The sequence below is a fragment of the Sus scrofa genome, chromosome 2, assembly GCF_000003025.6.
Source record: "Sus scrofa isolate TJ Tabasco breed Duroc chromosome 2, Sscrofa11.1, whole genome shotgun sequence".
NCBI classification, from domain to species: domain Eukaryota; kingdom Metazoa; phylum Chordata; class Mammalia; order Artiodactyla; family Suidae; genus Sus; species Sus scrofa.
In genome coordinates this window covers 125,271,524-125,283,894 of record NC_010444.4, presented here as the reverse complement: position 1 = coordinate 125,283,894, position 12,371 = coordinate 125,271,524, and the positions used below count along the sequence as shown (strand labels likewise).

At 35.4% G+C, this 12,371-nt stretch overlaps 1 long non-coding RNA gene across 1 annotated transcript; it reads left to right on the top strand.

The window, feature by feature from the left end:
* LOC110259777 lies at nt 7,796-10,756 on the top strand. The gene is made up of 3 exons (XR_002342116.1): nt 7,796-7,950; nt 10,398-10,553; nt 10,731-10,756. It is a non-coding gene; the product is annotated as an uncharacterized LOC110259777 (long non-coding RNA).

Sequence of the window (12,371 nt, the reverse complement as noted above, 5' to 3'; positions counted from 1 at the left end):
TTTATTGATGACTCAGGCTACCATTTAGCAATTTTGTTTATCTTTTCAAAGAACCACCTTCAGTTTCATTGATCTTTTGTTTTCTTTGTATCTCAGTTGTTTCTGCTCTGATATTTATGCTTTACTCCCTTGTAACTTTGACTTTTGTTTGTTCTTCTTTCTCTAGTTGTTTTAAGTGCAAGGTTAAGTTGTTGGAGATTTTTCTTGTTTTCTGAATTGCGATTGTATTATGATAAGCTTTGCTCTTAGAACTGCTTTTGCTGTGTCCCACAGGTTTTAGATAATTGTGTTTTCATTTTCAATTGTCTCTAGGTATTTTTAATTTTCTCTTTGATTTCTTCAGTGATGCTTTTATTGCTGAGTAATTTAGGCTTCAAATGTTTGTGTTTTTTGCATTTTTTTTTTCTTGCATTTGATTTCTAGTATCATAGCATGGTGGTTAGGAAAAATGCTCGGTATGATTTCAGTTTTCTTCAATTTATTGAGGCTTGATTTGTGGCCCAAAATGTGATCCGTCTTGGAGAATGTTCCATGTACACTTGAGAAGAATGTTTATTCTGCTTCTTTTGGATGGAATGTTCTATAAAATATTAAGTCTATCTGGTCTAATGTGTCATTTAAGCCCTATGTTTATTTATTGATTTTCTGTTTGGATATCTGTTTAGTGATGTAAGTGTGGTGTTAAAGACCCCCACTATTATTGTGTTACTGTCAGTTTCTCTTTTTATGGCTGTTAGCAGTTGCCTTATATAATGTGGTGCTTCTATGTTGGGTGCATATGTATTTGCAGTTGTTATATATTCTTGGATTGAACCCTTGATCATTAGGTAGTATACTTCTTTCTCTTATAACATTCTTTATTTTAAAGTCTATTTTATCAGAGTTGAGTATTGCTACTCTAGCTTTCATTTGATTTTCATTCACATTAAATATCTTCTGTCCTTTCACTTTCAGCCTCTATGTGTCCCTAGACCTGAAGTCTGGGTCTTTTGAGACAGCACATACATGGGTCTTGTTTTTGTATCCATTCCACCAGTCTACATCTTTTGATTAGAGCATTTAATCCATTTATTTTCAAGGTGGTTATCAGTATGTATGTGCTTATTGCCACGTTCTTAATTGTTTTGGATTTGTAATTGTTGAACTTTCCCTTCCCTTCCTGTTGTACTCTTCTTTGTGATTTGATGACTATATTTAGTGTTGTCTTTGAATTTGTTTTCTTTTTTATATGTGTGTCTATTGTAGTTTTTAGACTTGTGGTTCTGATGAAATTTTGATAGAGCTTTCTGTGTATATTGTAAAATTGTTTTAAGTTGCTGATCTCTTAATTTGAAATGGATTTTTAATATTCTTCATCCATCCTCTCCTCTTCTCATGGTTACTGGTTTGGATATCATTTTTGTCTGTATATGATTTCCTACTTTTATTTATTTATTTTTGCCTTTACTGATGAGCTTTCCAATTTTTAATTCTTTTGTTTCTAGTTATGTCCTTTCTTTTTTCAACCTAGAGAAATTCGTTTAGCATTTATTGTAGAGCTGATTTAGTGGTGCTGATTTCTTTTAGCTTTTGTCTATAAAACTGGATTTCTCAGTCAAATCTGAATGAGAGCCTTTCTGGGTAGAATATTCTTGGTTGAGGGATTTTCCCTTTTATCATTTACAATAAATCTTGCCATTCTCTTACAGCTTGTAGATTTTCTGCTGAGATTTAGCTGATAGGCTTATGGGGATTCCCTTGTATGTTGTTTGTTGTTTGTTGCTTTTTCCCTTGTGCCCTTTAATATTTTTTCTTTGTATTTAATTTTTGTTAGTTTGATTAGTATGTATCTTGCTATGTTTCTCTTTGGGTTTATCTTGTATGGGACTCTTTGTGCTTACTCAACTTGATTGTTTACTTTCCCATATTAGGGAAGTTTTCAGCTATAATCTCTACAAATATTTTCTAAGGTGCTTTATCTCTTCTCCTTCTGGGATCTCTCTGATAGGAATGTTGGAATGTTTTATGTTGTCACAGAAGTCTCTGAGATTGTCCTCAATTCTTTTCTTTTTTCTTTATTCTTCTCTTGGCAATGATTTCCACTGTATTTTCCACCTCACTTACTCATCCTTCTGCCTCAGTTATACTGTTATTGATTTATTCTTGTGTATTTTTCACTTCAGTTATTGTGTTCATCTTTGCTTGCTCTTTAACTCTTCTAGGTCTTGGAAGAACATTTCTTGTAACTTCTCATTCTCTGATTCTGTTCTTTTCTGAGGTCATGGATCATACTAACACTATTCAATTCTTTTTCACATAGATTGACTATCCCCTCCTTATTTAGTTGTTGTGTGGGTTTTTACCTTGGTCCTTTGTATAAAACATATTTCTCCATCATGTCATTATTTCTGTCTTTCTATTTATGTTCTCCTTTCTGTAGCATTCAGGGTTTTAGTTGATTTTGCTTCTGGTGTCTCTCCTCTGGTGGTTAATATTGGTACAGAGATTTATGCAGGCTTCATGGTTGGAGGGACTGGTATCTTCCCACTGATGTGTGGAGCTTGGTCTTGTCCCTCTGGTGGTTAGGGCATTATTGGGGGTGTGTTTAGAGGTGGCTGACTCCCAAAAGTCTGCTGGGTTTAATTTAATTTAACTTTTTTTTTTTTTTTTTTTGCTGTGAGGGTTTTTTTTTAAGTCTGGGTGTCTTCCACTTCTTTCCTCAGTGTATACTGGCTGTTATCCCCTTGATAAGGAGATGCAAGTAATGCTGTGGTGATCAGAGCCTGCACTGGATATTGAGTAGGGCCTCATATTTACTCTGTGGTTGTCTTAATCCTGTTAAGGGCAGGGTCTGCTCCCTAGTTGTTAGAGTAGAAACCCACAGTTGTGTTTCTAAGCTTGTTTCTGATCTGAAGTGCATGTAAGGAGGGCTTGCAGCACTTCCACTGGGAGAAGAGCCATTGAATATTCCACCAGTGGATCTGTTCACCTGTGAGTGTGCTCTGTTGTGTTACCTTTCACCGACTGTGTGGGCTCACAAGGTACACTATTGTTTGCACTGGTCTTGGCCCCACTTTAACCATGGATATGTCAGCTATTGGCCCCGTTATCTCTCAGGCATTTTCAAGTGATCACCAGACCCAGGATTACATCATTCATGCTCCTGGACCTGCTGTAGGAGTTAGAGTCACCTCAGATACTGGCCTAATACAGACCCTGCATGTATACACCCACAAAACCCACAGCTTCTAAAGCCAGACCCCTTCAGGTGCAGGAGCACTTGTCTGTTTGGATGTTCCACCAGCACTGAATTTATAAGGTCAGCAGTGTAGGTGTAAATCTGTGGTTTGTACAGCTTGGAGGATAGGTTTCAGCTCTTCCTCCTTACTTGCGGGACCTCTGAGGCTCAGCTGTGGTTTCAACTCCACTTCAATGTGTGAGCAACCCACCAGTGATGGCTCCAAAAGAAGCAGGTGTACAGAGTGGTGGGGAGGCTGGAGACTACTTTGGAAGCATCAGGTGCACAGGAGCAGGGTATCTGGCAAACGCATTGAATCCTGTGACTCTTTCATGGCTTCAGTGGAAGCCAGAAAAGTTAGACTTGTTAGAGTGCTACATGTAAACTTGGCTTCCCACCAAGTTTCATGAGATGTAACTATTCTACCATTCTAGTCCATACTCCCTCTGCTCCTTCATGTTGGAAATCTTTGTCTTTCCAACACATCAAGCTTGTTTATATCTATGTAATCTACACTTATTATTACTTCTACAAGTAGAATGCAGAATGTTTTTTTTTCCTAATACTTTCACTTCACTGCCTAAATTCTACTTCTTTAATCCTCAGGTTTTTTATCACCTTCTCCGAGAGGTGTTTCCTGATCATCATAGCTAATTTGTGATGATTATTTCTCTAATTATACTATTTTTTCTCATTTCCTGTAATTATTGATCTTAGCTTGCTTGTTAATTCTCTTATTGTTTGTTGCTCATTCTTGAATGTCAGCTCCTTGAAAGAACAGATGTTTACTGTTATCCACTACTGTATTCCCAGTCCTAGCATGGTGTCTGGAAACTAATACCATGTCAATAAGTTATTCAATAAATGGATGAATAGATAATGGACTAAGTAATAAGATTAATTATACTTCCTCTTTTATGATCTTTAAATATATGTAGATAATAAGATGATAAAACGGAGTAATTATATAGTCACCTCTTTGGGAAAAAAGTCTTTTTTGTGTGTTTTTGAGGGCCACACCCATGGCATATGGAAGTTCCCAGGCTAGGGCTCAAATGAGAGCTGTAGCTTCTGGCCTACACTGCAGCCAAAGCAATGCAGGATCTGAGCTGAGTCTGTGAACTATACCACAGTTCACAGCAAGGCTGGATCCTTAACCCACCGAGGAGAGCCAGGGATCAAACCTACATCCTTATGGATACTAATCTGGTTTGTTACAGCTGAGCCACAACAGGAACTCCCAAAAAAGTCTTTCTAAGAGAAAAAAAGTAAATATTTTAGAATAGACCTATTTACCTTATAGAGGTATTTACTCTTGTGTTTATTTCCCTGGAATCTATTTACTTCTCTTTTTATAATCAGATCTAAAGATTTTCCCACCACGTGATAAGAGTGGAATTAACACCACACAAACACCTAACTGAATCAAAAGATCACATTCCTCTGATTCTCACATTCACAAGCTGACCAGGGGACTGGTTGGTTCAAGGAAGTCCAGTATTTTATGTGATGGTTGCAGGAAGAGAACATATTTCTGCCCCCCTGTATTGTGGATAAAGAGGCATGTAGTCTGAGAGCACAAAAATGTTCATGTTTAGATAACATATTGTGGAAAAGAGAGAAGAGTCAGAATGAAATTGGGAGCTTATTAACATTATTGGGTGACTACATCTTTAATTTTTCAGTTACCTGATCCACTAAGTGCCTTCTTTTTTTAATATTCACAGCCGAAGGCAATTTACCTTATGCAAAGTCAAATAGGGATTACATTTCCTTTTTCCTCTAATGCCTTATGAGGATTAGTTTTTGAGCACTGTGTATGCTTAAACAAATTGGAACCAGATCTCCTATTTATTAGTCTTTTTCCTTACTCCTTTTGTTTTAGAAATGAGCCTTCATAATTTAACAGGAAAATGGGAAATAATTTGAAATTGATAATGTTATAGATAGTATAAGGTCTCAGACTAGCACTTTTTGTGTACATACTGATCATTTAAATAAATAATGATGGTTTTCTGTTCATAGTAAAAGCACAAGGACAGGTTTATTCTCTGGCTGAGTTATGTCTATGTCACCAGGTTGGTTTGTATGCCAAAAGAGCTCTGTGTCAAGGCACAATTGTAGACTAGCAGCTCAAAAATGATTTACAACATGCAAAACAACAAAATTCAACTTAAAATTTTAAGTCAAATTATAAATGTAAACATAGGATTTACTTCCTCAGACGTTATAGTGCTAAGGGAGTAGGTTTTTCTTACATAATATAAAAATAAATCATTTTGCGTATTCTTTCATTGACTATTGTCACCATATAAACTATGTGTATGCATGTATATACATTTTATTTATATAATTTTCTTCATATATATAAAATATTCATGTGCACAGTTCATAATATAAAAGTATATTTCTCTGAAAGTATGCCATTTTCTGAATAATCTCCTTACATGAATATATATAATTTGTTTTTATACAACTATTTTTCTTATATAAATATGCATAAATTTTATTTGGAGATAATTTGCTTGAACAATGTGACATTGACTTACTAATACGGGAATATTATTAAGGTAAGCTGTAATCAAAATTGTTCAGTAAACCATTTGACAATTATTTTTGGAATGGAGTTATACTAAAATATAATGTGGAATATGTAGACTCATGTTGTACTCAGTAAATCTATGGATACATGTGGACAAGGCAAAGATTATAATAAGAATAAAGAATGTTGTAGATAGAAAAAGAATTGTTGATTTTTTTCAATTGAGTGTGAAGATTAAGAAATGAGGGGAAATTTTATTTTTAAACTATCTTTCTATAACACTGTTGTCACCTTAAAATTTCAATTAATTTAATGAATAGCTATTATAAAAATTTCTGAGGAAAAATTTACAAATAAGATGCATTTTTATGCCAAAATTTTTTTACAAAGAAGTCACTTATAATGGAGCATGATAATGTGAGAAAAAAGAATGTATATATGTATGTGACTGAAGGGCTATCTGAAGACTGTGATGTGTCTTATGGAGAAAATACTGTGTGTTAGATAAACTTTATTCAGGCTTAAGTACAGTGTTACTGAATCAACAATATAGTACACGCAGCAAAAGAATATTTGCCTATGTGCTTGTGAGGCTGCTCCAGAAATGGCTAAAGTAACACCTGTAATATTAAATTCAAGCTATATAGCAACATCTAAAGCTACAGGAAAGATGAAAAATAGTTACATTTGTGGATTCATGAGAGGGCAACCAATTAAAAACAAAAGATTAATGGATAGTACTATTGCAAGGCTGAAAACCAAAATATTTATAGTTATGTTACCCAGGATCAAAAAAGTCCTTTTTAACTATTTTACTGTAAAGAAATACTGCATTTAATTAATATTTGTAAGAAATATATATGTTTCAACAATGTACCTTTAAGCAGAAACATATCTCAAACATGTGTTATCAGTTGTATTAATCAGTTAATGGAAAGAAACGTAACCATGTATTTCTCCTGGAAGCTATGACTTAGTATTTTCTACTTCATTCTTCATAGACTTTATAGAATAGAACTACCATAAATAATGAGAATTGACTGTAGCTTGCATTTGCTATTAAAGTGACTCACATCATTTCTGCTAATATTTCATTGTCCAAAGCAAGTCATATGACTATTACTAGATTCAAAGAAGTAATGAAGAATAATCTTCCTACAGGAAAGAAAACTGGATATTGATAAATGGTAATGCATCTACCAAAAAGAGTTTGAAATAGCCAAATTTTCTCCAAGCCACTTGTATTTCTAACAACAGTTGGGAATGCCTCTTTTCCTACACACTCACTTACTGACACCAGTAAGCTGTCAAAAGTAGGTCAGGGAGTTCCCATCGTGGTGCAGTGGTTAACGAATCCGACTAGGAACCATGAGGTTGAGGGTTCGATTCCTGCCCTTGCTCAGTGGGTGAATGATCCGGCATTGCCGGTGAGCTGTGGTGTAGGTTGCAGACGCGGCTCGGATCCAGCGTAGCTGTGGCTCTGGCGTAGGCTGGCAGCTACAGCTCCGATTAGACCCCTAGCCTGGGAACCTCCCATATGCCGTGGGAGCGGCCCAAGAAATGGCAAAAAGACAAAAATAAATAAATAAATAAATAAATAGGTCAAATATTGCTTCTCTTTCTCCATACTGTGTGTAAATTTCTAAAAATATATTACTGACCAAAGAGAAATACGACTCTTTCTTTGAGAGTTTCCTCAGATAAATTGTTTCCCTCATTGTCATTTTTATTTATTTATTTTTTGGCCTGTAAGACTGCTTCTACCTCTGTCATGTATGAGGGTATATTGAGAAAAGATTATTTCTCTGTATAGCAAAATAAAATTCCTATATTTATATTTCTGTTCATATATTTTATCTAGATGAATATCCTTTTAAAAAAATACTGAGCTAGTTTATAATCTTAGATTTATTTTGGAATTTAAAAATATGTGTGAACTATTGGGAAGTTGAAAATCTTCCTAATCTGAAAACTTCTTACTGAGTGGAATAAGTCGTTCCAACATCAGCCTTTATTCTCAAGGTGAGAACTCAGAATCCTTCTTTTCAGCTTGTTTTCCAAATTATTGGATGAAATGTATTAATCTCTTTTTTTGCATTTATTTGTTTTCTGTAGGTTTTTTTTTAATTTTTCTTTGTAAATTTTGAGACCACATTATTCTGTGTGAAGAATTTTAAATTATATAATTATGGTGAGTTGAGTCTTTTTACCTCAAATAAGTTGTATTCTCTTAAAGTCTCTTTTGTGAAAGTAATCATTTTGGTTAGTATATGCATGGCATATCTTACCTCATTCCTTCAGTTTTTATCTAATTTTGTGCTACTAATGTATCAAAAAGCATTTTCTACAGTTCGGCAATCTTTGTTTTTTTACTGGAATACCAACTGCATTTACATTTAATACAATTGCTAATATATTGGAAATTAATTACACCACCAAACTATGGTCTTCCTTGGCTCCCTTTCCTCAAACTCTTGTCGTCTATTGTCTATAGCTTGATAGGTATAGCTTTCTAGTTTTAAGTTCCTGAGGTGTTCTTCAAATATCAGTCCTCTTATTATCATGTAAATTATGGACCATGTATAGAGAGCCCTTAGCAGCCCCCTTATTTGGATTAATGCATAAGGAAGCATTCTCTCCCTATCTGCATGGGCTAGTACTAGCTCACTGGCAAGACTTTGCCCAGAAATCCTCTCTGTGACTATTAAACTTCATGTTTCAAATTTTCTTTTTTCTTGTTCTTTTTATTTTGTGAGATTGGTGACCTTGTAGAATCTAAGAAACATTTCTCATGATCCAGCACTGGTGAACTAACATCTCACTCTAGGATGTTTGGATTCTTGGCACCTACTCTATGGTCTCAGCCTTTGGGGCGTTAGCCAGAAGCAAAGTAGAAAGATTATCATTTTAAACTCCTCTTGCATTAGTTCCTTGAATGTTTTCCCATCCTTAGATTTTTAAAAAATGATTGCATTTTAAATTTAGCTTTGACATAGACTTTTGATTTTTTTAATATCATTTGCCTCAATTGAATTGCAGTTTTTTTATTGTGATTATAAAATGTATTTCATAAAAAGTGTTTCAAAATAGAGCAAGTGTGATTCCACAGAAATTATAAACCCAAAGTTTAAGGCCATTCTAAAGATTAGATTAATAAAATGAGTTTTAGATTTGTGCAGCTAAAATTCATAATTGCAGTTTGAAATAGACTGTTGGCAGTATGACTCACTCCTAAGTACTGTACTTGAAAATATTATTTTCCTTACAAGTTAACTACTTCTTGCCAAAGGCCAAATAAGTTGGTCTAATGAGAATTTTCAACTTGTGATTGCTATCCTGTCTCTTTTATACCAGGATAATAGTGTATTTTCATACAACATTCAAACCACTAGGTTATAGGCTTATTATTATTTTTGTTTTGTTTGTCTTTTAGGGCCACACCTGTAGCATATAGAATTTCGCAGGCTAGGGGTCAAATTGGAGATGCAGCTGCCAGCCTATGACACGGCCACAGCAATACCAGATCTAAGTCATGTCTGTGACCTACACTATAGCTCATGTCAATGCTGGATCCTTAACCCACTGAACAAGGCAAGGGATCAGACTGTTGTCTTCATGGGTAGGTTTGCTTCTGCTGTGCCACAATGGGGAACACCTTTTTTTTTTTTTTTTAATGGCTGCTTCTATGGCATATGGGACTTCTCAGGTCAGGGAATGAATCCCAGGCACAGCTGCGACCTAAACCACAGCTGTGACAATGACAGATCCTTTACCCCACTGTACTAGGCAGAGGATCAAACCTGTGCCTCCACAGCAACTGGATGCAATAGTCACCCAATCTGCTTAACTTGTTAGGACTCTGTGTTAGTCCCTTGATCCTTGTCTGTGGTACAACAGAGAATTGAGGCAGCAGGTATTAAAGATGCAGGCAAGCTTTCTAGGCAGAAGCGTTGCATTGGGATCCAGGTGACAGCTCACTGCAACCAAAGGGAACCCCCTTAAAGCAACAGTGTCAGAGGTCAAGAGTTACAGCTCTTGTTGGGGTGCTTAAAGGGGGCATCAACCAGGCCACCAGAGTAAAAATACTGCTGCTGAGGATTGCCTTGGAGACTGCAATAGAGTAGAATCAGGTTCCCTGGAACAGAAGTATGCAGCAGATTCATTTAAAGCAAAAAGTACACTCTTAGAAAGAGAGTGAGCTGAGTGGGGATCTGATTTTTCTTGCCCCACCCACTGATTGTTCCTGCCCCAGCCAACTGTGCATGCATTAGGGCTGAGTATTGTTTAGTCTCTGCATGGAGCATATTTGATCTGATTGGTCTGAATGGGGACATGTTATAGGGAAGTTCCCTGGAGAGTCCCTTGATGTTATGTGTACTAGGCCTGGTTGCTCAAGATGGGGAAGGGGCATTACAATGAGGAAGGCAGGGTAATTCTTGTCTTGGCCAGAGGCTTTGGGTTTAATCTCCTTGAAGGGGACTTGAAGCCTAACAAATCTGTCTATCTTAAAGAAGGCAAAGGATAGTGCAAATTTATATAGGAAAATGTTAATGAATAATAAAAAGGAAATTTTAATTGTTTGCATTTTTTGCCTGAATCCTACAGACATCTAAAAATTCTTTTGTGCTTCCCTGGCAGCATGTTAGCATTAGTTGAACTGGAATTGGACAGTCGAAAATGGTTGTGACATTATCATGACATATCTGAATGAGCATGGTGGCCTACCAATGTTGGCGGACTTCAACTTCTGCTCCCCATTGCAAATTAACTTTGCAAACAGATTTCCTAATATGTGTAAGTAAGTGAAAGTAGTTTTACTTTGCCTGTCAAACTTAAACTGATCCTCTATAGTTGCTCCATTTCCAGCATTCTTTGTAATTTTTAATGGTTTCTCATAGCCCTGGGGAATGTGGATATAAACCCCTTTGCAGCCTGGAAACTATTGGGATTTATGGATTTTTCTCCTTCCAGTATACAACATTTTGCTGGAGAGCAAAAAAAAAACCACTTCTCAGATTCATGCCAAGGCACTCAAAGCAGGTGGCAGCAAGTAGAAAGGGAGCCTCTCTGACACCAAATTTGAGGTGAATAACATTTCCTAATTTTTATCTCTACTTACATGGATGGAGAAAGGCTTAAGACTTTGAAGCATTTTTCTTAGGTCATAAGTTTTCTAACTTTATTCTTAAATAACACTGGACTATATAGCTCCAGAAGTTGCCAGAGGAAATGGCTGTAAACCTTTTTTTTAATGTGTATTAAAATTTGTATTTTCCAGAAATATCTTAGAGTACAATTAGCATTCAGATAGAACCATGTAATTTTTAATTTATAAAGGATCTGTAAGATTACCAGCTGTCCTAATTTCCTATTCAATTGATAAAGAAATTCCTATTCAACTTAGCTAGATGGTTTTTTCAAGGTCACACAACTAATATGTCACACAAGGTATTTGGATTTTTCGTGCTTTGCTTTTCTATTATATCTGCCACTTTGGGGGTTGAATTTTTTTCCTTCTACAAAATTGTGCTAATTCTTAGCAATGAACATCTAAGTCTCCTGATGCAACAGAAAGAATTTAAGATCCGTGCCAAACTAGTTCTGTATTTGAATTTCAGCTCTTGCATTTACATGGTTTCTTAACCAACCAATTTTATTATGATCTCAAACTCAAGTTACCAACATGTAAAATGGGGATAAATGGCAATTCTGGAAAACAGCCAGAGTCAAATGGCTATAATTGTATTAGATGATGTATGTGTAATGCCCACACAATAGAGGGCTCATAATGCAAAGGATGTATTTTCATCAGTATCTATTTGTATTCTTTACATTTTTATATTACACCTCAAGCAAACTGTAGTTCCAGAAACATGATTAAGAGGATGTGTAGAGCATAGAAATGGCCATGTAAATAAGCCAACTTCAGAGTGACTTTTAATTGTTTTTTTTTTCAGTTACTATATCAGAAAATCATTGTAAATTCTAATGAAGCACATTTGAGTATGGATTGTAAAGTTAGAATGACAGACTGACAGAAGAGAGGTAGATTCAAGAGAAATTCAAAGGAAGACAATTCTTTCTCATACATTGTGTTAGATCTGGATGGAGAGCCTATTCACAATGGCTCCCCAGGAAGATAATTGCAAAATTCAGGTTCTATGCACAGTTTAGTATCAGCAGGGAACAAGTATACTAGGAGGGAAACCAAGATAGAAATCAAGTTTTTCCAAAATATTTCAACATGTAACTCTAGTCCAAAGCTGCAGAAGCTCTAGGTTTGCTCGAGGCATATTGTGTTTGTGAATATGTGTGTGTGTGTAACTACATATAAAGTATGTATACAAAATATACATATAAATATGTATATGTGTATAAGTGAATATATAAATATGTAAATTTTATATAAGTACATTTTATGTTTATCATTATATGTGTGTGTTTATATATATGGTTTTTTTCAAGGTCACACAACTTATTGCAAAGTATTTGGATTTTTTGTGCTTTACTTTCCTATTATATCTGCTTTGCTATTTTATGCACACACACAGCTCCACGGAAACAAGGATAAGTTTTTAAGAGGCGTGAGCCAGTAAGAAAATACTAGAAGAT